The sequence below is a fragment of the Protopterus annectens genome, chromosome 3.part1, assembly GCF_019279795.1.
Source record: "Protopterus annectens isolate FY-2018-M chromosome 3.part1, PAN1.0, whole genome shotgun sequence".
Taxonomy (NCBI): Eukaryota; Metazoa; Chordata; order Ceratodontiformes; family Protopteridae; genus Protopterus; species Protopterus annectens.
Window position 1 is genome coordinate 855,073,624 of NC_056732.1, and position 27,859 is coordinate 855,101,482.

Here is a 27,859-nt window from a genome sequence, read left to right on the forward strand (position 1 = left end):
GGGAAAACACTCTACAGGATGCATATTCCCCTATCTAAGCACTGATGATGTCAGCACCCTATAAGTACAGCTGGAGAAAGAAAACCTCCCACTAATCCGAATAGCGCACTCTGCTAATACGTCTCTCTCAAGTGTCATAACATAATTAGGTAGGGGTTTGAAACCTGCAAGTGTGTGTGCTTAAATGAAGGGAGTTTGTGTGTGTGCATTTCTGTATGAAAAACATGTGCTTTTTGGAAATCAGGAGAACACATTACATGATGCACATTACCCTTTCCAAACACTGATGATGTCAGCACCCTATAAGTACAGCCGGAGAAGAGGCACTTCCTAGTAATCTGAATAGTGCATTTCGCTAATGTGTCTCTCTCACGTGTCGTGACATAGTTAGGTAGGGGTATGAATCCTGCAAGGGTGTGTGTAATTGCAAGTGTGAGAGAACAGATCCTTTTGGCAAATACTACAATACACCAGATGCTGCATATTCCCCCAGTAAACACAAGGGATATCACCACACCATCAGTACAGCCAAACAGGGCTACTTGCCCAGTAATGCCAAAAGTGCACTCTGCTACTGGGTCTATTACCACTGTCAGAGCACAGATAGGTATGTTTTGGAAACCCACAACTGCCACGTGTGGTTGTGTGACACAATATGACCATGTGTGGGTTGTTGTTCATAACAATGCATGCCATTGCCTAAACCAGCAATGGCAATGCACACATGATGTATGTGTGTGACACATACACATATATACCTGTGACCTTCAGTAGTTACCAAGTCTGACACGTGCCTCAAGTGGATAAATGGTATTCACAATGCATAACATTATGACTGTGTCTTACTGTGCAGGGGCCGCACGCGGTATGTGTCTATACAGTGTGGGTTGTATATGGTATAATACCAACAGCAGGGGATACACATCTGGTCTGGGCCATATAGTCTACATGTAGTCGATGAACAGGTGCTGCATGTTCCCACCTGTTGTGGGGGTGGTAACATGTTGTTCCACTGCAATTCAGTGACTACATGCTGGGAACCTTTCAGCTAGTGTGTTGTAGCTACAGTAATGCTCACGCACAATGTTTGGCTGGATGCAGTCCAGCCATATAAAGACATTTCTAGAGACTGTCATATTGCCAGTGTTGTTAGGGAGGACAGGTGGGTTTCCTGTGTATGGGAGGGTTGTGTGTGCCAGGCTATGAACCAGAAGGCAGTCCAACACACTGTTAGCTGCTCATGGATAGGCCCTGATGCTTTGTGCTGTGCCAACAACCTGGAGGTGTGTGTATCTGTGGTGCCTTGAGATACCACCCCCCTGTCCATGTGTGTTACATGTGTAGGGGATGACAGGCATGGTATGAGGTATAACCTGGCAGTGATGGGTTGCACCTGTGAGCCGTGAATCAGGAATCTGGTACTGCACATATATTGCAGTTCACCGTGCTGAGGACAGTGTCCAGTGCATGCATTTTGCGGTGTACACTGCTGGTGTTGTGTAGCATCACTGTTAGTGTCCTGTCCTGTGTGATACCTGCAGAGGTGGCTATGTCATCTGTGTCCTGCAGCAAAAGGCACTATGTGTGTATCAAGGGGCTTTGCCAATATACAATGGCCCATGGGTGTCACGTGCAAGCTGCCCCTCGCAAATCATTGTGGCTTTCCTAGCATGTAAGCACACGTTGACAGCCATTGGATACCCTATGAATGACATTGGAGATTGAGCAGAATGTAGACATAGAACACCCTTCCTACATACTCTGGTAGCATACCTGGTGAGGGTATGATGGCAACCAAGATCAGGCTCATACTAGCCCGTGCCACATGCTGAGAGATCCCTTCTATGTTCCCTATCATGTAGTCCAGGGAGGTATGTCTCAGGTCATCCATAGTGGCATGGACAATGACTGAGTCATATGTGTCCATGCCTCTGACTCACCTGTATGCATGTGTTTTGTGGTGGACCATAGTGCCCCACGGGCATATCACTGTGACCTTCACCATGTACAGCCTGTTGAGCGGGACCCCACTGCAGCAGCCAAGAGAGGTACCTGACACATCTGTAGCAGGTGTGTTGTGTAGCCCCACAGGCTGTGAGTGTGTGGCACACAGGATGTGTGTGCCATGTGTGGCATGTGCTCAGTTCTGACGTAACGTATGCCTGTGTGCCAGCTGCGGAGGTGTGTGATGCTCAGGCAGGATGCTATTCTGAGTCTCCAAGTATGCCCCAGTGTGTTCAGATTGCTGTCAGTGCAGGTCTATGTCAGACTGGTATTGTAGTCACTGTAATATGTCATGCCACCTGACAGGGTATGGCAGTACTGGGTTCAGAGTGCTCAGTCCCCGGATTGGCTATGTGGTGGCATCCCACACATGTGTTGTACATTCCTGGCCAGGGGAGAGGGTTGACTGCATACATGTGGCAGCTGTGACATTGCCACATGACTCACATAAACCACAAATGGACCATAGAGGTGATTCTCAGGTTACCTTTGCACATGCTACCATAGTAGTGTGATTGCCATGGTGATTACCAACACATAGGGCCAATGGGGAACAACATACTGAAGGTGAGTATGTGTGGGTGTACTGCTACTGATTTCATAGCACTGGCATATATGACTGCACACATGGGTAAATGCCAGGTAAGTCATGTGCAATGTGTCACAGGCAACATACATGTGAACAGGACAGACAGTGACGTTCTGTCATGTGGAAAATTGACATACGTATAGTATGCTATGCAGATGTCACTAGGAGTCCACAGAAGCTCTGTAACTCTGCACTGCAGGTGGAAGCAGTGTTACAGGGAACCCCAAGCAAACATGCATGCAAACAAAGCTACAGTAAGAAGGGCTGGAAGTAGTCCATTGTACAACAAAGAAGGGGTAACACTTACAGTAGGTAACAGTGCAAATATGTAGGCACAGCTCAGATGTCCATGGTAGAACTGATATTATGTCATAGTTAATTGTGATTTGTATTACATTGGTACTGCACACATATCAACATGCGCAAACATCCACATTGCATAGTCGTTGTGGGCAACATGCCACCATTACTGTACATGTCCATCATTGCGTATCACTCCTTGCATTAACTTCTCCTCTGTGCTACCTATGTATGTGGCATCCTTACCACCGGTATGCAATAATGTGCAGCTGTTACACTATGGTACTTACTATGGTTGTAGATAACAATTCAGGACAGTCATACAGTTACTGCATCAGGCATGCTGGGATATACACACAGTCATATCAGCGCACTTTACTGTTACCAACATGATACTAGTAATACACTTCTATGTAGTCACCCTGTGCATCAGCAATGTGTTTACCTGTTCCTGCACTGATGTTGCAGATTGCAGGAGGTGGCACAGTTTCATCATATGCACAGGGTGTGAATTAGGTATGCCTGAGTCTGCCACTGATACCACCAATTGACATGTGTGTGTATGTGTGTTGGTGAGGGACAGCAGTACAGGGTGGGGCACTGTTGGTGCAGTGTGTGCGTATATGTGGTAGCCCTAGGTGTTAACATTTTGCATGTGTGTATGCATGCACACAGTTCCACCTCATAGCTGCCATATACTGGAGTTTGTGGACAGCCACAGACTGCACCTGGCAGGTCATACAGATCAGTGTCTGTGGACATGGACACGGTACCTGTGCCTGGCAGGGGTGCTACAGACCGTATCCGGTACTAAGCCAGACTGGGTACTGTCATCAGAAGCGGGACTGTGTTGATTGGACACAGGTCCCTGTTGGGACTGTCCAGAGCCACGTGCACGTGGTCTCCTGGGGCGTTCCAATGACAGCACAGACTCAGCATTACTGGGGCTGCTGCTGGCACTATGGGGGCGTCCGCGGGCCTGTTGTCATCCACGCCGACTGCCAGCTGCTGCTGTTGCTGGCATACGGCCACGTCGACACCTCAACCGTCCACTATTGCCCTGGCTCATGGACATGTGGTTGTGGAACTGCTGTAATATGTCCCCACAACATCTGTCTATGACATTGGTGAAATTACAGATAGCATCCGCGATCTCATGCGTACTGTCAGTCATGGCTGTGAGACATGCTCTCAGCTCCCTCAGACCCTGTCTGGTGTACCTTTCCATACACGACTGTGTCTGCATGACAGCCAGAAACACAGCTGAGGTTGACAGACCGCTTTGGGCACATCTGCCAGAGGCAGTACACCCACAGATGCTCCCACGAAAACCCATGGGCAACTGTCTGTGTGGTACCATCGCAGGACCCTGCCCATGGCTGCTGTGTGGGGAAGCATGTGCCACAGATACCACATTACCCTGGTCAATGCCCACTGTATCCTGTCCATCACCTAGGGACAATGGTGACATAGGATATACTGGCAGGATGACTGTGCGCAATGAGGGGGTTGACAGCTGTGTACTGTCAATTGGCTGACCAATGACGGACCCCGACACACCTTCCTGTGCCATTACACAGATATCATCATTATCAGTACCTGTGGCACCAGATTCAGGTTCCCTGCTGCAGGACACCAGAGCAGCACCAGAACCTGTGGGAGGAAGACAGGAAACACAGTTTACAATGTCTACACAATGTTACCAGTGATGCACTAATGCACACATGCACACATGCACACGTGGACACATGAACACATGCACACATGCACACATGCACACGTGGACACAGGCACACATGCACACATGCACACATGCACACGTGGACACAGGCACACATGCACACGTGGACACAGGCACACATGCACACATGCACACATGGACATGTGCACACGTGGACACGTGTACACATGGACACATGCACACATGCACACATGCCCACATGCACACATGCACATGTGGACACAGGCACACATGCACACGTGGACACAGGTGCACATGCACACATGCACACATAGACATGTGCACACGTGGGCACGTGTACACATGGACACATGCACACACGCCCACATGCACACATGCCCACATGCACACATGCACATGTGGACACAGGCACACATGCACACATGCACACGTGGACACAGGCACACATGCACACGTGGACACAGGCACACATGCACACATGCACAAGTGGACACAGGCACATATGCACACCCCGCAGTATACACAGAGAGCAGTACTGAGTTACATTAGTATTACTAGCACTATCAGGACTATTACAGGTATTGTTAAAACACACTCACCAGCATGGATGGGCTGCCTTGCTGCAACACCGGAGGGACCTGCAAAAATGAGGGGATTAATGTCAGTGGGCACAACTGTGCCATTGATACTGCGTATGATACAGTGCAGTAGTACACCAGTTGCCTTTCACATGTCAGCTGATGGTTATTGGCAATATCACACCTGCACAATTACATACTATGTTGACAGCTACATACCACGGACACACCTTACACATGCATAAACTAACAGTGTACAGAACAGTCAAGTGTACATATGGCATATTACCTGCACGCTCCATGTCGTGTTGCTGTGTGGATCCAGCCTCCATCATAATGCAGGTGTGCTGCTGTTGATGTTCCTGGGCTGGAGCCACAACACTTAGGAGTAGCCCCTCCAGTCTGGTGAGGGGGGAATGTGTGGCCACCCCACCTCCTGTGGCGACCTGTTGCCTGTGGATGTCCTATTATGCGTGCCAATGTCATTTACCCTACGGACAAGGACTTGCCACAGTGCAGCCCTCTCCTGCTGATTCTGGCTGGTGTGGGAAAATAGTATGTCATAATCCCGCACCAGGCTCTGATGTATCTCTTCATCTTCTGCAGTAGAGTAGGCAGAATTTTGCTGACGCGCCATGCCCCTGGAAGAGAACACAAACAGGATATCAGCAGACTATGTCAGCAATATATGGCACACATACTATACATGATACTCAACTGTAGTGATATACTACTACTCCCATATGTAGCACGTGTGTGTCTCTTGGTGGATACACAAGTACATGGCCAGATATCAGTGCTCAGCCAACACCTGTGCAACAATACCTGCCACATTCCATACAACATAGTAGCATGCCCCATAGTTCAGCACACTGAGACAGGTCCAATGCACAACCTCACTCTGGGGGTTCATACCAAGGTACTGTATGTGGAATGTCATCCACTAGTGTGATCTGGACACAAATTACTCGGCCTGGATATACATATCCCACCACCACCACCACCAGCACAGTAGATTAATCTGATATATATGTGATTAGACAGATATTCACTTGTTAGGACTGACATGGTATCCATGCAGCCCACTGGGCCAGTGGAAGCCACAACCCACACTGCTGACCCCTTTGCGAATGCTTCCCATGGACATCCCAAAGAATGCATGGAACATGCACACACATTTCTAACCCAGACCCTATGCTCAAATGTTAGGCATCCTGTTTGGTGGACCCCAGCCAAAGGCAGATTGTATAACGATAGAAGGAGGCTACTGCAGGACAGAGCAGATTCACATAAAGGGAAGGCATCTGTGGTCAGCACTGGTAATAAGCTACGGTCTCTCATAACAACATCCACGGCCTACTCTGGGAGGGAAATGGCCATGAACACTATAGATAACCACAAGGCCTTCTTCAGTTATGTTAGACATATGGACCAAACACCTCAGATATGCTCTGAGTTACAACACACCTACTTAATATTCACTGAACACACAGATATTGGCAATATTCTGGCAGACATGTTCAGTGCACGTATCCCCCCTCCTTCTCCCCCACACTTAGAAATACTTATCACAGCTGAATGTAACCTCCCTATCATCTCAGATGTCCAGGTGAGGGCCGCCCTCAGCAAAGCAGAACAAACAGCATCAATGTGACCTGATGGTATCCCTGGATGTGTGCTACGTGAACTCCAAAAGGAGATACAACCGCATATAAGACTGATATTTAACCTTAGCCATACTACAGGATATGTACCTGAACACTGGCATACAGCAACAGTGGTCCCACTCCACTAAGGAGGCACCTCTACTGACCCTGGGAACTACCGCCCCATAAGCTTAACCAGCCTGGTCTGCAAAGCTATGGAATGATTCATTATGGGACGCATATACAGCGATATTGGGTACCTGCAGACACTTGATCCCACCCAGTTTGCCATTGTGATGGGCTGATCCTGCCTTTTGAACCTGGTTGACCTTTCAAAACAGTCACTACAGCTATTGATGAGGGCAACGCAGTCCATACAGCCTACGTGGACTTGCCTAAGGCCTTCACCACAGTACTCCACTCAGGCATCATAGACAAGCTCATTAGCTTACATGTTACTACATATGTCACATGATGGGTTGCACACTGGTTGACATTCGGAATCCATAATATCGATATTGCGGGAACCATGTCAGACTCAATGCCAGTCACATGTGGTATCCCACAGGGCTCTGTCCTAGGACCCCTCTTGTTTGGCATTTACTTCTCAGATGTGAAAGCAAACATGTGCGGGTTGTGGATGACAAAGTTCCCAGATGACTGCGAACTAAGCGCCATAGTCGTTACACCAGCTGACACACACATCCTACAGACAGTCCTCACTGAAATGGACAACTGGTGCCAGGATCATGGCTTAACACTGAATGACATGTAATGTATAGTTATTCCCTTTGGGTGAAACTACGTGCACACAACTTATCACATGGACATACCTATAGATACAGACCAATGACACATATGGAGAGTTCACAGCATGTAGACTATTAACTTGTTACTTTACATTACCTGTGTTTGTCGCAGCTGGTTGCGTTACCGTTACCATAGCTTCCTGCTGCTGCTAGCCCAGCTTGATACTGACACTGATGACAGCTTCAACTTAGTTTGTGTAATGTGTGTTTTTGTTTGTGTTCTTATTTTCTTTTTTTCTTTTTTTTGTTTCTCTCTCTCTCTCTCTCTCTGTCTGCCTCCAGACGGTGCAATGAAATGCATGTGTGGAGTGGGAGTACAGGATGCTTTTATAGGTATCTGCATAAGTCCATGTGATGGCCTCTGCACCAATTGTAAGCCAGCATTTGCTAATTGCATGCAGCCAGTTGTGTACTGATTGCAGTTCTCACTGTGATTTCAGGGCAGTGCTATAAAAGGGTATGTGAGATAGGCTTTGCCCTTTCAGATTGTAAGGGCGGTGACCATGCTGGTATGCTGTGTACACTGTTCTGTGAGTGTAAAGGTTAGTATCTCTCTCATGATTCAGGCTGTGTTGTAGATTCACATTTCTCCATTCCTCTCTCCTGTTTCCTGTACTAAGTGTGTATGTACACTGACACCTACAACTATATATATATATATATATATATATATATATATATATATATATATATATATATATATACACATTTATATATGTACGTTAACTGACATTATTACCTACTAGCTACCAACTAGCATGGCTGTTTCTGTTCACACACTACTATTATAGAAATCCACTAGATTTGACAGTAAGTATACATGACATGCTTTGTGTACTACACATCCTATATTCCCTTTACATTCATTCCTACTATTACATGATATATTTATTTTAGCACAATGTTCTTGTATAACAGTCATGGCTTAGTGGTAAGTCATGCAGACTACTGTTTCCTGGGTTCGGGACTGACAGTGGGATTTTATTTTGCTTTTGAACTGACTACAGGACCTGTCAATCAGAGTGACTAAGGCACTTTTAAGCAGTTGTAACTGGGTTATCGCTGGTTTGCGTGGAGCTCCCGCATGCGCACTGGCATTCAGCTCCATGCACACCCGCTTACAACCGCTTAATAGTGCTTACTCTGGCGCACACCCGCGCTATTTTCTTTGAAAGAAATGAAAATGGGGAGACAGGAAAGTGGTGAAAAAGGGGTCACAAAGAGGGTAAGACAGTAGGGAAACAAGCTTGGGTTTTGCAGAAGGGATGTAGGTAAGGACCATAGCTGCCCATTTCTTCATCAGCAACAGCTGTGCATATGTTTGTAATTTGGTGTGACATTTGAAACCTTCCACCACTGAGAGAGGTTTTAGGACAACAATAATACTTGTTGTACAGCCAATTGTAATTGATAGTTTCCATGTCCAGCAGACATGTGTGCGGAATGGGCAGCTATATATGGGGCATAATTTTTTTGTGGGTACAGAGTGCCCTTTTTTTTTTTTTTTTTTTTCAGGTAAGAGTGGTATGTCAGGTAAAGGAAGTCGGTATAGCTGGGGAGGTAGGTTGGGTAGGTCAACAGACAAGACAAACAAGATGCATACAGGGGCGGTGTATGACACGTGTGGGGGGGTTACACAATTGACGGGGATGGATGTTTGGATATCCAGAGCCCATGAGCCCACAGATGGCAACAGTGGAACTGATATCCCCACCCATGGGCAGTTGCCACTGTTCCTTCACTGCCCAGGACGGGGCTGTGCTGGGGGCTGTGTAGGCCAGGCAACAGGCATGCCAGTAAGTTGTGCCACCTGTGCCTCAAGCTGCGTAAGGGGCCCAAAAACAGAGTCCCGGATCTCCCTACGCACCACAGTCTGGATGCTACGGAGGGTGAGTGGTGGTTCTCCTCTGGCCACACTTGCAGAGAGGGGACGGGCCCCAACCCCTGCAGTGCTTTCACCCACAGGTGGCACAGGGCCACTGGAGGAGGGTCCAGACTGGGCACTAGTGCCAGGTGCACTCACCAGCTGAGGTGGGAGAGGTGGGTCCGCTGGAACCCGCCTTCCCTGTCATCCTATGTTTTGCATTATGTCATGACAGTTTGGGTTAGTAACATACAATACCATTCACAATTAGTTGTAACAGCATGCATTAGTATTCCCATTAAACAAACACCCAGATATTCACACCATTGAACAGCGAGCATAACATATGCATAATTTGAACAGCAATACACAGTCCAACAACATGCAGGGTTGATTGATGGCAACAGGCCATCAGGTTTGGATGTATGAACAGGGCAGATGCATCAACATACATGCAAATATTTATGACCCAACAGGACAAATGTTCAGGGGTGTTAATTGTGATTGCACATACCAATTTCACGTGGAATGGATTATATGTGGTTATAGGGTGGGGTGAAGAAAATATTATTAACACCTTCGAATACCAATACATATGCTGTACATTTCTAACAGCTGCAGATATATACACACTACTGTTCTAACTACAGTTTCCTGTATGATAACTACTTCAATTTGGTGATAGGACTGTTACTGCTACATCAATATACATTTTATTGTTATTCATACACGTTCATATCTGGCTTTGTTCAGCTACATCATCCTGCTACATTTGCTTTATATAGCTATAGACAACTGTGGATGTTTGGTATTTCAGACAATCATACTATCTGCATATTGCAGACTGAGAGCAACATATCCAGATTTTGGGATACACATTCCAGCTGCAGCAACACTTTGAACACATTTCGCAGTTTGGTTCTGCTTGTCACATTCATTTCATTCTGTACTGACTGCAGTATACTTTATTCAGGGGTTATTACTACTTTATTGGTGGATTCATAACTCTTTCTCACACTCTCTCACTTGTTTTCATTTTACTATTCAGGATGGTACTTACTTCTAGGCTTTATTGACATGTTTTACCTGTAGTTATTACAATCCTTTCCAGCAGTCTTACTTCTGTCATGTTTCGGTATTTCAACAGGGATATATTTCACACATGTGATTTGCTCATCTTCTGCAGCTGTACTTTTCAGCCTGCTGCAGGTTGTGTACTATTATATTACAGGTGGGGCATCTTTATTTCAGACTTTATTTCAGACATTTTCATTTTTCTGTTTGGATTACAGACTGCAACACACTTTCGTAATCAAGCAATACTTGCAAACACTCTTACACTGTTACTTGCACATTTTATTACTTAGTGACTACACTGCACTCTTTTGCTAACTGTCATACTTTTATATTTCTTTACAGTTACTGGTAGAGGATTACTGACCTGCCTGGTGGCACAACTGCACCAGCCTATTGCCATAGGCTCTGCGGTTCGCAGAGCGGACACCTGCAGCTGTAATATAAATGAAGTAATATTGGAATACACATCTCCATAATATCAGCTAGTTTAATTTCTTACATACATAATTAAATGTAACTTACTCAGTAGTGGGACGTTGGGCATTTGCCGGGCCTCCTGGATCCAAAGGTTCAATTGGTCCTGCTTACGTCTCTTCATGTCTGCATGGAGGTGACGGACCTGATCACCAGTCTTTGGAATCCCTGTGGCACTGGTGAGATCATGAGCCAACCGGTCCCACACCTCAGCCCTATATGCTCCCCAAAGGACCTGGCCCTGCATGAGTTGGGCCCCATGATTGTGGACTAGGAGCCAGACCATATATCTGGACTCCTCAACGCCTCACCTCTGTGCTCGAAAGCAACTACCCTCACCTACTCCTGACATTCTGGCTGCAAGTTAGTTCTACAATCATTTATGCTGTGTATTCCTGCCTATGGGGCTTATATATGCCGTTTTTCCTGCACTTATCTGTGATTGGCCATTTTGGAATTGTATCAACTTCACAAAAACTGCTTTGTCATGCTCCACTTTCTATTCATTCCTATATATTTGCTATTACTGCATTTCTGAGTACAGCTGTCATGGCTTAGTGGTTCAGTACCTTGACTATGGTGCATGGTATCCTGGGTTCGAACCTGGCCACAGCTTTTTATATTTTATGACTGTCTAGACAGGCTAGGGGGTGTGTCTGTGTAAAGGCAGTTTTGTTACAGCTTGCTCAACGTTGCCCGTCGGTTAGCTTGTTGGCGCGGTGCGCAGCTCTGCGCAAATGAGTTACGCTAGTTTACACTTCATTTGGCTGTCAGCATGCATATTACTCCCATCTCAGCTAGGGGCACACAGTTTCTTCGTGTTAAACCACTGCTCACCTACGGGCACTCATTTTACACCTGTTAAACCACTGCTCACCTACGGGCAGATGCACTCACCTTGTTAAACTGTAGCTCAGCTATAGGCACATCTGGCATTTTTTATTATTTTATCTCACATTTCTTCAAAATAAAGCCTATTTCATTACATTTTACATAAAATATAATTTTATATGTGTACATATATGTCAGGGACTTGTTTCGTGCTTATTTTACTAAAAATAAAAATTGATGTTGTGGGGGCTCGAACCATGACTGCCTGTTCTTCAGCTGACGTCTCTACCGCTACACTATTGCTTTTTGGCTTACTTTGCATAGTTAGTTCTTATATGCTTTTCCACTTACTGCTAACTGTGGCTGAGCTATGGGCACACCTGCGCAAACGAGCGCACTCACGGACAAACATCTTTACAATTTAAAAAAATATATAACATGTTCATTTATATATTTTATGTTCCTAGTCTGTGGGGGCATGTGTTGTGTTGTGTTTATTCACATTTCCATGGACTCTGTCATGGGTGTTTACTTTGGGCACTTTTACTCTTCTGGGGGCGTGTCCGCTTGCAGGGCTCGGCCTACAGACACGCCCCCTACTGTCTTCCACGGACCTTGTTAGCCTTAGGTGTGACTCAGCATGCCCTCATGCATATGCATGACATGCTGACATCACACCGTTTAACTGCAGCCTCCGTGTAAGCCTTGTATCTCTTACACGGAGGCTTCGTAAATCCTGCCCATAGTCTTTTCTGTATTATCACAAAGCATTAATCAATGGTAAAAATATATTATTATAAATTAAAATTGTAGAAGCTGTTCTAAGAAATATAACTGCCATGCCTGGTTCTAAGAAATAGAACTGTCATGCCTGGTTTAGTTGTATACACCAAATACATGTATTATCACAGATCCTTAATTCTTTGACAAATCAGTGAGGCATGCCTTGTAATTTAGGGTATTATGTTTGATTCCTTACACATGTCTTTGTCTATTGTGTGTCCCTCAGAAACTCAGTTATCCAGGCAGTGTCTGTGGTTCACTCCTGAAAAAGAACATGCCCTTGTTTCCAACAAATGAAGAAAATGAATAAAACTACTCAACCGTCAGATGCAAATCAGTGCCAGCTACAGTTTGCTTGTTATCTGCTTACTGACCACAGCTTTTCTTTTTGAATTTGAAAGGCTACATAGAACATGTGTTGTGCATATTTCAAAAGAATTTAGTCTATAATCTCAAAGATAAAACCAAAACACAAGAAATTACTAGCAAGATTTCATAGCTAAAGGACAAGACATGCTAGTGTGGAAATGCATTTCAAACATATATAGGTAAGTTAGCAAAAAGATAAGTTCAAAATCACTAACTATACTGTAAAGCATACTGAAAAGTCTAAAAAAACTAGCATCTTCTCCTTCAATAAAGAAACAATGTTCTAATGATGGTACAGGATTATGATTTTTGGCCATATATTAGGTAAGATATTAGCTAGCATCTCATGAGAACACCCAAAGTGAAACATTTGCTACTGAACTATATAATACAGTGAAATCCGTCAACACTCCTTAAGTGAAAAACAAATACAGTAAGGCATAGAGGATTAAACAGTGGTACATTTTAAAGTTAGTCCACTCATCAGATGTAGTATGTGATTTCATTCCTAAAAATATTAATATACTGAAAGCAACATGCGATGGCAAACTTGGAAGCAGCTACAAAGTATGTCTCCAGATGTTACTCTAGCATGAATAAATGGTGTAAAAAAATGTAAATAACAGAATACGCTAACAAAAGCCATAATATGGTATACATTACAAGTATATGACAGTATATAAAATAAAATACAGAAATTCATAGACATCTGGTATATCTGCAAACAAATCCTGATGATCACAAATGTATTATTTTTTTTATTTATTTCATATTTGTTAACTGGGATAGTCCAGTTCATAGGTTCATAGGTTCATAGGAGGGCACTAGGCTATTGGCCCTAGGGCCTATATAAGCCTAGCCAAAAATGTACCCTGGCTTTCGCCACCCAAGAAAATTATTTTCCTGTGCCCCTGACGAGCAGAGCCACAGAAGTGATCCCCAGGGTGAATTTCCTATCTCCCATCCAATCATCAAGATTTTTCTTGAAGAGTGCTAATGAGGAGCTCTGTTTGACATAGATAGGTAGTCTGGTCCAGAGTATGGAAAGTCTCTGGGACAGGAATCTATCCCTCCAGCATGTTCTGTTTATTGTGGTGACAAGGTTTACGTCACTAGAGCGTGTAGCTTGGAGGGATTGGGATTTCTTTAAGTGGAGCATGTCCATCTGCTCTGGGTTTGACATAGCTTTGTATGTTAGGCAGAGATCGCCTCTGAGAAGGCAATATGTGACAGAGTAAAGCTGGAATTTTTTGAGACGGTCTGCATAGGGCATCTGTTTGAGGCCAGTAATCCTCTTTGTGAGGTACTTCTATGGCCTTTCCAGTTGTTATAGATGTCTTGTGAGGTACATACCAAAAGGAGCATTGTACTCTATAATGGGTCTAATGAGTTGAGCCAAGGGCCCATTTTCAGTGGAGACCCGAGGAGAAAAACACCAGTCTACATACAACCATAAAATAATGGTACAATAGCAAAATCAAACATAGAATTCAAGTACAGAGTTTCAAATGTTTATCTGGCATTTTGGTTTTTGTTTCCATTACCAATGGCAAAGCCATCTCAACAATATTCAGCCAGTAGCAAGATATATTTATGCAAAATTTATGAATAGTCAGCCAGACAGAACTAAGTATTTAAACTTTGAAATGTTCTGGAAGCATAAAAAGAATCTTCCATAATACACACAGCCTCTATATGACCTACATATTGATTTTGAGTTGTACTTAATAAGGGCATGACTATTGTAAAAATGTTATGCAGCCTGACCAGCATTATATTATGGCATGTGCATTTTTCTTTTTGCCTTTCTCGCTTTCTCCCTCTCCCTTTCTTCTCCCAACCTATCCTTTCACTATTCATGCATATTATTTAATTCCTAAATACTATCTTTTCTGATTTATACATTCGTGTCATACTGAAACATTGACCTTTATATGCTTTAGTATTTCTTTTGCATTTCCATTGTAACAGCTATCCTCTTGTATGTACTTTCTCAGATATTTTATTTTATTTTCCTCTGGAATATTGTACTGACCTTAAATTATAGAAAAATTAAAAACACTCATCATATTGATAGCATTTTTTTCCTTTGAACATTTGTAATTTTGTTCTGCATTTCTGCATTTGTAATGTGCTACAATTATAGGTGTGAATATTTTATTCCATAGAGCAGTCTATGATGCATTTTAGTTGCCATGTAATAAGTTACTTTAATACATTTATTATTGTCCCTCAAATTACTAAATATGCTAAAAAGATCAAACACCCATATTCTGAGCAAGCAAGGTACTTCATTTCCCAGATACTAAAGCTTGATCTACACTGATATGCATTTATGAAGATGTCTTATAGGTTCAGTTAAGTACTAGGCTTGCTGCCCTTGTGGGTCATTTTAAGCCTAGTCAATATCCCCTTTTTGTGCTCAAATTAATGTATCCCATTTGGGAAGAGATTGGCCTTACCTATCCCATTGTCAATAAGTATATATTACCCCAAATGAGAATAACTTGGATCATATCATAGATAATTTGAGGGGACCTATGCAAGGGATAAAGCATTTAGTAGCTGCCTCTGTCTATTAGTAGGATGGGGAAAGTCCTGGGGTATATTTTCTGTTTCCCATTCATAGATCCAGGTTACATTTGAATATGGACATGGGTGAACTTTGTTTTATGTGGATGAGGAGTCTGTCCCAGAGCAGTGGTATCCTCTGCAAGATACACTTGTCCCTACAAACTGTTCTGTTGATGTTACAGACGAGGTTTTGTCCCTAAAACATTTCTGATGCCATTTGACTTGCTAATGTGCAACAAATCCATCAGCAATGGGTCGGAGGAAGTCTTGTATGCCATATACAGGCCAACATTTACCACTCTATAGGATCCCGAGTATAGTGACAGGGTTTGAATTGGTCTATATAGGACATGTCATTTAGGCTTTGTATCCTTTTAGTAAGGTATCTCTGTAGATGTTCCAATTGTTGCATGTGGGTGGACAGATACAAGCCAAAATGGGGCAATATATTCAATGATCGGCCTAATGAAGGCAGAGTAAATAGAAACAGTGATAGGAATTCATTAAATTTTATGCTAAGTCACATTTGAAAGCAAATTCAGTAGGAACTGTGGGAAAAATACATTGTAGATACCACTATTATGAATTTGTCCTTCATCAGATTGCATAAAAAATGTTAACAGTCTTTTGCAACAAACCTATGAAAGATATAAAAATATAAATTTTCTGATATGATTCCTAAAAAAAAGAATGTGACATGAAACAATGTTATGAATGGCAGTTTGGCATTTAAAGATGTTACATGTAACAACAAATTGAAAGTTCCTTTTCACTAAGATGAAAAATGTTATATGGAATCTTTCTCACATTCAGAATCTGATTGCAACTTCTAAAATTAACATTTAGACAAAGAAACTATGTGATCTTTCTGTACACACTGTGAATATTCAATTTGTCATTTGTATGGTAAACTGGAGTGGAAAAGTAAAGTGCGCTTTGGTGGGTCTGTCTTATATTTGTACATGATCTCTCATATTTAGACTATATTGATTATAACGGGCCAGATTTACGAAGGCTTGCACGGAGTGTAAGAACAGTGTAAGATGGCAGACAGGCAATATGTCTGCCGAGCGATTCAGCAATAGCTGGTAGGGGCATGCATGAGAGCTTCTAAAGCTATTCCTGCACGGACAGTGTTATGGTATGCAAATTACCTCATTTGCTGCTGAAAGCTATACAAATAAGGTAAATTTGCAATCCAGGAACCACTAACCTGTCCGTGTAAGAGTAGTGTTATCTGCAGAATTGTACTCCATTGGTAATGGAGTACCGTTCTGCAAATAGCTAAACGGAGCTATGACAGCTCCAAATAAAGGATGCATCTAGTTAAGGAAGCATAATAAACGAAAAAATAGGTACCAACTGCAGACAAAATGAGAGCTTTACAAAAATACTTTACTTTGTACTGTGAGTGCTTTCATGCAGATAATCTCCACACTTCTTCAGACAAAATTACAAACATGTGACATTCATTATATATGCTTTACATAAGTAATTAAACAATTAAACAATTTAAACAATTATTCTTACAACAATTAGAATTTCCTTACTTTCATATTTAAAAATTCATAAAACCAAGTTTAAAATAAACTATAAAGAAAGACAGAATAAAGGAAAAAATAAGAAAAAAAGTACTAAATCCAACACCTACTCCTATATGGAATGTTCATGTATTATTCCATTAATTAATATAATTCTAATAGATACATATACAAACACTTCCAAATGTTTTTTGACTTATAGTTTATATTTTACACAACGTTTAGAACAGCTAAATAAATGAATAAATTATCTCCAAAGAGCTCTGAGTTTCAAGAGACATTTAATAGAACAGGTCTCATTGAGACCTGGAAAGACATATGCATTTGTTTTGAGTTGCCATAACAATTCTTGTTCTTCAAGCAACAAATTCCAGGGACCACCTCTTGGATCTTTTTTAATTTTCTGAACCACCAAAAATAAAAATTTATGGTTTCTGTTGTCGGAAATATGCTTCGCTAAAGCATTGGTGACATTATTTTTGGAAATAGCGTATAAATGTTCATAAATACGCTGCCTAAGTGGGCGTTCGGTTTTGCCAAAATAGAAGCGTGGCATGATTGACAAACTGCCACGTAAACTACCCCATCTGTCTGACAATTATATTTGTCATTAATATAATATTTTTCTCCTTTAATATAAAATGTGGACCCAGTTTGAATATGCTTGCAATAGTTGCAATGTCCACATTTGAACATGCCTTTATTGGTTTTATATTGCTGAAAAGGGCGTTCCAATAGTGTCTTAAGAGATGGTGTTCTTTTAAAGACAACTAAAGGTTTTGGACCTAGAATTTCACTACATTGAGAATCTTGCAAAATCAATTCCCAGTTGATATTCAAAATATTTCTAAATTCCAACATGTGTTCATTATATTGGGTAGATAGGCAAGATCTATAATTAATAGAACTGTTGGCTTCCAAATCAGGTCTTACATTGCCCAACATAATACTTTGATCTTGTGTTTGCCTATCAATGTTATTGTATGTTAGAAGGGGCGCTAAAGACCCGTTGTGTCATTTTTGTTGTACTTCCTTCATCAAGTTATCCAGTAGTCTACTAGGATACCCTCTATTTATAAACATCTGTTTAAGAAATGCACATTCTTCCTCAAACAAGTAATCCTCTGAACACATATGTGAGGCACGGACCAATTGGCCCTTCACAATGCCCCTTTTTTGAAAATAGGGATGGTTACTGGTAAAGTGTAAAAAAGAATAAAGGAAAAAATAAGAAAAAAAGTACTAAATCCAACACCTACTCCTATATGGAATGTTCATTATTTAGATATGGTAGCCCCCCGTACTCCCGTCATGTTTGGAGTTCCTAAACTCCACAAAGGATTGAATAATCTAGCTTTTAGACCCATTATTGATGGTAGACAGTCAATTACATATGCCTGCGCAAAATGGGTAGATAATAAATTGAAAGGAGTTTTGAAGACTGAGCCCCAAATATGTGTTGACTCATGGCATGTATTAAAAAATCTTAACACTATTCCCTTTGATGATGACTATAAGTTTATTACTGCAGATGTTACGAACCTGTAAACGGTCATTCCGCAGGATATTGGCCTTGAATGGGTTAGGGAATTCCTCTTGTTTAAACACTATGATGGCAACGACATTGATTTAATTATTACGTTGTTGGAATTAGTGTTAAACAACAACTATTTTTTGTTCAAAAACAAAATCTACTTGCAGAAGACCGGGGTAGCAATGGGCTCCCCATGTGGTGGCACATTCGCTAACTCAGTTATGGCGTTCTGGGAATGTACCTATTTGTTTAATCATGCTCTAAACAAATAGTCGTACGGTACACAAGGTACCAAGACGACATTTTTATGATTATCAATGGTAGTGATGACCAGATAAATAATTTAATGCAGAGTATGAATACCTTTACTGCCTTTTTAGAATTTTCTTTTTTATTAGAAAAGGAATCCATTAATTTTTTGGATATTTTGATTAGTAAAGATCCATCTCGGAAATGCTTTGTTACTAACATTTATAGAAAAGATCTGTACAGTAATTCTTTTTTACACTTTACCAGTAACCATCCCTATTTTCAAAAAAGGGGCATTGTGAAGGGCCAATTGGTCCGTGCCTCATGTATGTGTTCAGAGGATTACTTCTTTGAGGAAGAATGTGCATTTCTTAAACAGATGTTTATAAATAGAGGGTATCCTAGTAGACTACTGGATAACTTGATGAAGGAAGTACAACAAAAACGACACAATGGGTCTTTAGCACCCCTTCTAACATACAATAACATTGATAGGCAAACACAAGATCAAAGTATTATGTTGGGCAATGTAAGACCTGATTTGGAAGCCAACAGTTATAGATCTTGCCTATCTACCCAATATAATGAACACATGTTGGAATTTAGAAATATTTTGAATATCAACTGGGAATTGATTTTGCAAGATTCTCAATGTAGTGAAATTCTAGGTCCAAAACCTTTAGTTGTCTTTAAAAGAACACTATCTCTTAAGACACTATTGGAACGCCCTTTTCAGCAATATAAAACCAATAAAGGCATGTTCAAATGTGGACATTGCAACTATTGCAAGCATATTCAAACTGGGTCCACATTTTATATTAAAGGAGAAAAATATTATATTAATGACAAATATAATTGTCAGACAGATGGGGTAGTTTACGTGGCAGTTTGTCAATCATGCCACGCCTTCTATTTTGGCAAAACCGAACGCCCACTTAGGCAGCGTATTTATGAACATTTATACGCTATTTCCAAAAATAATGTCACCAATGCTTTAGCGAAGCATATTTCCGACAACAGAAACCATAAATTTTTATTTTTGGTGGTTCAGAAAATTAAAAAAGATCCAAGAGGTGGTCCCTGGAATTTGTTGCTTGAAGAACAAGAATTGTTATGGCAACTCAAAACAAATGCATATGTCTTTCCAGGTCTCAATGAGACCTGTTCTATTAAATGTCTCTTGAAACTCAGAGCTCTTTGGAGATAATTTATTCATTTATTTAGCTGTTCTAAATGTTGTGTAAAATATAAACTATAAGTCAAAAAACATTTGGAAGTGTTTGTATATGTATCTATTAGAATTATATTAATTAATGGAATAATACATGAACATTCCATATAGGAGTAGGTGTTGGATTTAGTACTTTTTTTCTTATTTTTTCCTTTATTCTGTCTTTCTTTATAGTTTATTTTAAACTTGGTTTTATGAATTTTTAAATATGAAAGTAAGGAAATTCTAATTGTTGTAAGAATAATTGTTTAAATTGTTTAATTGTTTAATTACTTATGTAAAGCATATATAATGAATGTCACATGTTTGTAATTTTGTCTGAAGAAGTGTGGAGATTATCTGCATGAAAGCGCTCACAGTACAAAGTAAAGTATTTTTGTAAAGCTCTCGTTTGGTCTGCAGTTGGTACCTATTTTTTCGTTTATTAAGTTTGTTTTTTAAGTTTTGCGGTTTATAGTTAAGGAAGCATGCCAATGGCCAAATATAAGGCCATTGGCATTTGCAAATGTTGTAAATCCGCAAAATCCAATGTTATTTTTTTTCCCCGATCGCCGATGTTTAACCGTAGCGCAGCGTCGCGCAAACATGCTGCACTTTAAATTAAATGAAAAAAAGGGAAAATATTCACAAATGTGCTTTTACACTAAAAAGCTTGCCCTGCCATGCAGGTGAATGGCAGGCTGCAAACAATATGGCCACTGAGTAGTGGTTGCTAAGGGATGGAAGCTCAGTGTGAGAGCTGTAACCAAGCATTAGTAGGCAATCGTATGCAAATGAGGATAAGGATAGTCAATCCTAACTTTCCCTGGCATGTGAGCCATGTCCCTAGAGTGTAAGTGTAAGAGTAAGGTAGTAGTCGAGTAGAAGATAGGTGACATCATGAGGGGGCATGTCTGAAAGACTGTAAGGTGATTGGAGCACAGTGGCATGTGTTTGCCCTGAGTTGCTCAGGATTGCAAGAGGCATGTTTACAGTGGTAGTAGCTGAAAACAAGAAACCAAAGGCATACGCTGTGGATATATCAGAAATTTCTTGCAAACAGGCACACAGCATGTGCGTGTGCATATGTGTAGGCACGTGTGTGCTAATGTGCGCGTGTGTGTGCTTATTTGTGCGCCGCTGCCCCTTGTGGAAACAGAAAGGGAAAAAAGAAGGAAAAGAAGTAGTAGGAAGTTAACCAAGGAGAACTAGCAGAGCTGCCAGGTGAAATATATCACAATCAGCCAATTACACATGCAGTCGACTAGCCCAGCCCAGCAATTTAAACTCTGCAAACAGCAGTCTAACCTGTTTTCTCACAAGAACTCTGCAAAACTGCAGTTTAGAAAGAGTGAAAACTCAAAAAGCTTAAGGCTGACAAAATGTTAGGGGCTGCCATTGCTATTATAAACCAACATGTGCAAGGTGCTGAGGGTGGTGATGTTGTGAATGCTGCTGAGCAACCCACAATGAGGAGATGGAGAAGAGTGTACAGACCCAGGGTAACCTACCAGGGGCTACATGAGCTGGAGATAGTGGAGCGCTATAGAATGGACAGAGACCTCCTGCAGCAAACTGTTGAGCTGTGCTGGCCACGCCTCACACACAGAATCAACAGAGGGGAACCCATCCCAGTGGATACCAAGGTATGTGTTGGCGTACGAATACTAGCTACAGCTACCTTCCAGAGACCAACTGGTGATATGATGGGTGTTTCAAAGGCATCAGCATTCAGGGTACTGCACCAGTTCCTGGATGCCATGTCAGCATATGTCAGTGAGCATGTATATTTCCCCAATTCCAGAGATGCATTGGCCAGCAATATGCATCTCTTCCACCAAATAGCGGAATACCCTGAGGTGGTGGGTGCAATAGACTGCATGCACATACACATCAAAGCACCACCCGGTGAGTGGGGTAGTGTCTACATCACCCACAAGGGCTTCCCCTCCATCAACTTCCAGGTCATGTGCGATGCCCAGGGCAGAATAATGAATGTGTGTGCTGGCTGCCTTGGAAGCTATCACGATTCTCACATCTGGCATCTGACACAGCTGTACCAGAGATTTGCCAATGGGGACATCCCTGACAGTCACCTAGTGGGGGATGCTGGATATGCACTGGAGCAGTGGCTGATGGCACCCATCAGAAATGCACACACACCCGAACAAGAACTCCATAATGAGGCACAAGCACAAACAAGAAACATAATTGAGCGTGTGTTTGGGATGCTCAAGTCACGGTTCTGGTGCCTGGACACATCCAGTGGAGCCTTGCAGTACTCACCAACTACATGTACCCAAATTGTCATGGTATGTGCCATGCTACACAATATGATCCAGCAAAAACAGCTGCAGCAGGAACAGCATGGGGCAGGGCCAAACAGCTCCCCACCATTGCTAAGGCCTGCACAGGCACAATGTGACTTGGAGGAGGAACAATTTGAGCCTGCCCCAGTAGACAGAAGGAGGTGTGCCCAGTATGCCCTGGCCTTGGCAAAGAGGCAACGCATAGCACATACACTGACTCAGTAGGAACCCTGGAAATGACACCTCTCTCTGACTCGCGCATACAATAAAAGGGATGCCTAACTTGACACTACCTGTTTCAAACATGTATAGGGAGTGTATTATGTGCATCCGACATAGGCAGCCCTACAGCACTACCTGAGGCATGATTGCCCTATATTAAGCAATATAAAGCAGTGTTAAGCACATTTTACCAGTATTTAGCATATTTAAGTGCAATTGCATGGAGCTGTGTGCCGCACAAACTAGCGCAACGTCAGGTAATGTTGGGCAACGTTGGGCAACATTGGGCAATGTTGGGCAAAGTTAGGCAAAGTCGGTTAAACATGCTCACACCTGCTTTACTGTTCCTTAACCAGTCAGGTCTGCCCAGCAGGAAAATAAAAAGCAGTGACAGGGCTCAAACTCAGGATACTGTGCACTATAGACACAATACTGAACCACTAAGCCATGACAGCATTTCACTGGCATAGACACAGCAGGGCAATTGTAGACTAACACAAACACAAACAAATGCTATATCATGCCCTCTGAACTTCCCCTCAGGCCTATGCAGACAGATAACAGCAGGCCAGGCAGTGTGATGTTGGTTGGGTAGGCTATGAAGTCACAAACCAATAAATGTGGAATTGGAAGCTAAGTTCTGTAGTACAGTAGTATGCCTCAAGCCAGTATGATAGGCAATAGTACAGACTGAAATGGAGTACCTGACATAGCAGTGCAGGCCTAGCAAATGTGTATAAGTGTCAGGTGAACCCCTCATCCAATGTACACCCACAGTAACAATCAGGTGTACCCCCTGGGTAGAAATGTGCAAATAATAGCTGTCCCCCCTGTATGTAGAAATGTTGATAAGTCTATGCAAAGCGACTCATGGAAGCCCTGCAGGCACAGCATGCTTCCTGTCAATGTACAACACAAAGGTGAGCCCTGAAGTAAAAAACAACTTGATTTTTCACACACATATAGTATATATGCTCACACACTTCAACAAATTTAGCAAATCCCAGTCAGCAACATATTGAAAGGTCATACTGGGCATGCTCACACACTTCAATAAACGAAGCAAATGTCAGTCAACAACATACTGGAAGGTCATACTGGGCATGCTCACACACTTAGGCCATGTCTGAGTACAGCAGTGGACCACACATATCTGGCAGTTGCAGTTCTCACCCCAGAAACATGTCACTTTCCACCAATCCTGCCTTGTGCACACAGTGATATGAAAACAGACCCATACAATATATTGGACTCCTTTCATAATCAAACTATGTACTACAAGTACTGAACTCGTTCAGAGAAAGTGAAAATTCAAAGAAGACCAATAAATCTACGATCAGTATCATCAATAAACAATGAGCACTCCTAACATTATCCAATCCATGTTTTGGCAAAAATATTGTCAAAGAGTCCATAGAGAACCATGAAGCTTTATTTTGCAATGTCATAAATATCAATGTAAACACATATATGTTCTGAGTCAGTGCAAACTGTAAATTAATACATGTACATGACTGACACCGCCAACATCTTGTCAGACAGGTTCATACATATTTACCCCCCTCTCACTGACAAAAGGCCCCATTATCATACCTAGAGACTGTGAAAACCCAGAAATCACATATACAATGGTTAAACAGCACTTTCCAATCCTAAAAATACTGCGTCTATGGGATGACATGGCTTCCCTAGCTGTGTCATATGTGAACTCCAAAACAAAAAGACCCTGTACCTGAGCAGTCCGTTGATACTCACCCTCTGTACAGGATATGAAACTGTTGAATGTGTTACAGCAACATTTGGCACACTCCACAAGTGCTGGTGCACAACAGACTATAGGAACTATTGTCTTATAAGCCTATTAAGCCTGATCTCCAAGGCCATGGAGTCCATCATGATGGAACTTATAAACAGAGCTATTGTGAGCCTACAAACACCCAACCCTACCAATTTCTGTTTGGTCAGGGACAGATCATGGTTCCCAAACCTGCTAGACTGTTTTCATGGCAGTCACCCAGGACATACATCAATGAAATGAGCTACATATGCCCCACATAGACCTTGGAAAGCCGTCTTCCAACATCCCAGACACATGTCGTATCCACAAAATCAACAACCAGTGCATAAATATGTATGTCATTTGATGGATTGCCAACTGGGCACAGATAGATCCACAAGGTAAGAATTGTGGTCTGCTGTTCAAGCTGGTAACAACTGCTGTCTCGCATGGCTCAGTCCTGGGACCCCTCCTGTCTGGTGTATACTTTTCAGAAATACAGTTAAACACACAAGGGCAATGTTTAGCTAAGTTTGTGGATGACTGCAAAAACATTGTCATATTCGATGTGTGGGACAACAGAGACATCCTTAAAACGGGTCTCAGTCAGACATATATGGTGTAAAAATTATGCACTCGAGCTACAGACATACAAATACCACATAGGTGCCAACACCCTAAATATGGAGGTGATAATAAGGGATCTATGGACACATGTGGATAGTCATCTCTACTTCCGGAAATATATTCACAAAGTGGTTAGAAAATCATGCTATGTGTTCCCACAAACTGCCAAGGACTTTGCATGTAGATCAAAGGAGGTTGCCTCTACTCATCAGTCATCAGACCCATCAGAGAGTACCACAACACACTTGAGATGAATCTGACTAGGCACTTTCAGCAGCTGGAAAGACCACTGAAGTACCTCAACAAGATGATTACTGGCCTCAAACAGTTGCTCCATGCAACCAGACTGAATTTAACTCAATCTGTACTATGTTGCATACTGTCTACTCAGGAGATCTCTGCCCAACAGACTGGTCCATGTCCAATGCAGAACTGATGTACATGCGCTATCTGATGTAAACCCAAGCTCACTGTACCACATGCTCTAGGGATATCATCATCACAACATTAAATAGAACATGTTGGAGGGATACATGACTAACTCACAGACTTCCCTTGCTTTGGAACAGGCTGCCAACCGACATTAAGCCGAGACCCTCACTGACACTCTTCCAGAGGAGTCTTGATGAGTGTATGTGAAACTGAACTGTCACACCATGGATCACTTCATCAGCTATACTACACAGAGTCCTAGGGAACTAACTCCATAGGTGGTGATAGCTGCACACTCTGGACATACTAATATATGCCTTCAGGCAGATAGCCTATCACCTACCTATGTACCTATATATATATATGTAGGGGGATCACAGTATAATAAGCCAAAGATGGATGGGCACAGATGTGTGTAAGAGGGTGACCATGACAGGGAGCCATCCAGGACTGTCCTACCCAGCACACATCCCAATGGCACGAAAGACATGAGGTGCACATCTCTCCCACTGTACATGACAGCCACCAGTATCTGTAAGCATTACAGTGTATGTGGTCCATGTGCCTGCAGTACAACATGACTGTACAATGAAGTACACATCTACTATCTGTAGACATGTACCTGTCACATAGGTCCACTGGTATGTAGTAGACTATCTCCACGAAGGCATATATTAGCCTACGCAAGTTGCGCAGCTTTCACCACACCATTGGGTAGTCTCCCAAGGCCTAGTTCTAATAGTTAGTACCCTAAGCCCCTTTCTATTGGGGCTGCTGATGTGATGCCTAGCATGAACTGTCTGTTTCCCATCCACTCATCAAGGTTCCAATTGAAGAGTGTCAGCGAGGGGGTTATGTCTGATGTACATTGGGACTCTGTTCCACAGTAAGGCAAGTGTCTGGGATGGTACTGTATCCCACCTGCATGTTGTATTCATCGTCCTGATGAGGTTCATATCCCTAGAATGTGTAGGGCGACTCAATGTTGTTATGTGTAGATGTAGCATGTTCAACAGTCATGTGTTGGACATGGCTCTGTATGTCAGGCAGAGTGTGCCTCTGAGTAGGCGGTATGCAACAAAGAACAGATGTAGTTTTACCAGTTGTGCTGCATAACACAACTGTTTGAGGCCAGTAATCCTCTTGGTGAGGTACCTATGTGTTCTCTACAGCTGATGGATATGCTAAGTCGAGTACATCCAAAATGTTGCACTGTACTCAATGATGGGTCTGATGATGTAAGTGTAGAGTGCAAACACTACCTTTTTGGATCCTGATGCAAAACCTTTGTTGATTAGGTGGGCCACATAGGATCTCCCAATCACTTTGGCAACATGGTTGTCAAAGGAAAGATGACTATCTACTTGTGTCCCCAGATCCCTTATCACCTTGTCATTTTTAAGGGGGTAACACCCATGTGGTAGTTTGTGTGTATTTTGTTTTCAACAAAGAGGATCACTATGCATTCCTCCACAGTGAGCTTGAGGCCATGATTCTGACACCACACATCTGTCTCATAGAGTCCCTTCTGGAGAATATGTCTGTCTTCCGGGGAATCTATTATGGCAAACACATTACAATTCCCAAGAAACTTAGTCAACCAGATCTCTCCTGTGTTGGCATGTACATTTGAGAAGTCTATACCAAACAGGAGGGACCCCAGGACTGAACCCTGGGGGACACCAGTCATTACCGGTGTAGAGTCTGACATGTAGCCAGCAACTCGTAATGTGTGGGATCTATCTGTGAGGCAGTTCGCAATCCATCCTGTGATGTATGGATTCATGGCCAGGTTGGTGAGTTCATCTATGATACCTGACTGGGGAATGGTGTCAAAGGCCTTAGCGAGGCATAGGTAGGCTGCGTGGATCTCATTTCAATCATCCGTAGCCTGGGAAATTGTCAAAGAAATCCTCCCAGTTCAGGAGGCATGTTCTGCATTTGACAAAGCCAAACTGTGTGTGTTCAACTGTGTGAAGGTTCCCAATCTCTGTATTGTTGACTTCCATTATGATTGGCTCCATTGCCTTGCAGAACACAATTGTCAGGCTCATAGAGCATGAATGCCAAGGGGTCTTCAAGGCCCCACCCCTGTGGAGTGTGAAGAACGTTGCTGTGCAACATTCTATGGGTACATATCCTGTAGAAAGCATGTAGAGAGAGGTGTAGGTATCCTTGATGAATATGGATACATCCTCACCCTATGTGCTATGATTCAAGTTCTGATGCTGGAAGGTATGGAATGAGTAGTATCCTGGTAGTGCTGATATGCTGTATGGAGCCTTGAACTAGGTTACCGATACTGCACAGATATCAATATTCTCCATAATGAGAAGTGCCTCAAGTGTGTGCATCTGG